Below are 2,134 nucleotides of genomic sequence, written 5' to 3'. Positions count from 1 at the left end.
CTATATAACTATAACTATAACTATATATATATATATACACACACACACACTTTTGTTGGGCACTGAGAATAACAAATGAGTTTAACATTAATGATTTCTTTTTCTTTGCCTTGATCAAAGACGAAGAAGCAATTAAGTGCTGTTCCAAGCCCTTGGAAACAAATTACAAGTATTTTAGTAATTAGCATTACAAGATTTCTTGCTTGTGAGGCCCCCTGTAGCAAAGAGTTAATGCTCAAACTATTTAAAATTCAGTGGTGGTTAATAAGGCAATTTTAAGATGCTTTCTTGTTTTAAGACCACATCAGACTTTTTAAAGCAGTTTTTCAGTTATTCTAGCTTTTTTCCTAAAATTGGATTTGCAATCTCATTGCAATTTTATGTATTTTGGTACTTTAATCCGTATTTTGCAATTACTTTAATCCATATTTTGCAATTATCCTATAGGCTACCTTTGATGTCCTTGCATTTCCAAGCCAACATATTAAAAGCAGAAGCTCAGAAGTTCCCCTCACTTCTTCAAAACCTACCTCCCCACCCCCCACATGCCTTTGGTGATCCTACTCACAATTGTGTGGGAATATGACCTCTCTCACTTCATTAATTTCTGTTCGTAAACATTGCATTTTTTGATAGAAATTGCCACCATGATCCACACACACAATTGCTGAGCTTACACCGTGTGAGAAATATATGACACGCGTGTCCTGAGAATGCAAACATTTCTACTGCAAAGCCTTGGTTTGTAAAGAGCTCACAGTTAATTGAAGCAGTGACTCATGTAAACAAATGTCCACAGAACAAATAAATAAGGAGAATAATAGCAGTGCTGGACCCAAGGCGTAAGTGTGTGCCCTTAGCTCTTGAGGGGAGGTTCAGGGAAAGTTTACTAAGGAAATACAACCTGAATTGAGTCCTACAGAAAGCCAAGGAGTTTTCCAAACAAAAGAAGGGCGTACAGAGCAGAGGCAGCTCTCTGAGCTACTGAGTCAATTGCTTGTTTAAAATGCTTTCTTACATCGCTATGTCACCTTTTGTAAAGGCATCCTATAACCCAGAAAATCCAGTATACACCTCTCACTATTGCTTGTTTGTGCTATTATCAGCTCAGTTTTCTGTCTTTATCACATTGCCCTTTTCCCTCTTAGAAGTAAGTACTTTGTAGAAAAACTCTTTTTAAAATTTTTCTAGTTTGCCATGCAAGCTTTTATAAGCCAAACCTTTATAACCTTTATAACCCAAAACTTAGAATATGCTTCTTGGTCTCCTGTATCTTCGGGAAAGCAGGACGCCATGGGGCGTTACCCCTGAAAACCCCCTAGCCTGGGTCTCTCTTCTCTCAGACTTTTGACTTTGGAATACTGCAATCTGGATCTGACTTTTGAAGACTCCTTCTTTGAGGACACTGTTCATCACATTTTCTGAACCAGTTGTTTTTGTGTCAGGAAGTGTTCCATTGGGCTAATGGTTTGGAAGATCAACAGACATTACACCCAAGGTGCCTTTGGGGGGACCCCAACCTCCAACTTCGTGGTTAATAACTGAATGCATTAGCTTCTTGCACCACCCAGAGGCTCCCGTATTCTTGTTGCGGTCTTCTAGAGCTGTGCCTTGGGCTTTGATGGTTAAAAAAAGAAGTTTTCTCTTTCTATGTGCTTTTTCTGAAGAGATTTCCCTCCCTGCCATATGTGGTAGCTGTGATCACCAGATCAATATTCGAGTTTATTCTTTGTGTTCTTTGACTTGGCTAGATTATTGAAGTCTTTCCTTCAAAGACACTCAACTTTCTGTTTTAAAGAAATATGATTCCATTCCTATAACAGATTACAGCCAGGAACTCCTACTCAATTTCTGCCGGTTGTACAGTAACAGGGATGAAGGTTACTGATGTGTTTCAAAGACTATGATTAGTTGCATGTATTTTCTTAGTTGTGCTTTTTCTTCTCACTAGTTTTTTTCCCCCTCACTAGTTTTGATCAGCTTGCCAGCTTTGCTACTGTCACTTGCATGGGAGAGGGAAGAAGTGTTTATTACTCCATGAAAACTTTTACTTTCTTGGCTTTTATTTACCCGAGAGGCTGGGCTCTATGAGAAGTGTGGCGTTAGGATTGGTGGACGATCTATCAACAATGTG

General features: G+C 38.9%; 1 pseudogene; it reads right to left on the bottom strand.

Annotated features, from left to right (window-relative positions):
- LOC102872582 overlaps positions 1–1,295 on the bottom strand; it is a 13,163-nt pseudogene extending 11,868 nt beyond the window's left edge.
- Between the last annotated feature and the right edge of the window lie 839 nt (positions 1,296–2,134).

The sequence above is a fragment of the Elephantulus edwardii genome, unplaced genomic scaffold (assembly GCF_000299155.1).
Source record: "Elephantulus edwardii isolate Elephantulus edwardi_28Jun2011 unplaced genomic scaffold, EleEdw1.0 scaffold00087, whole genome shotgun sequence".
In the NCBI taxonomy this organism is placed as follows: Eukaryota; Metazoa; Chordata; class Mammalia; order Macroscelidea; family Macroscelididae; genus Elephantulus; species Elephantulus edwardii.
This window is presented reverse-complemented; position numbering and strand designations above follow the sequence as displayed.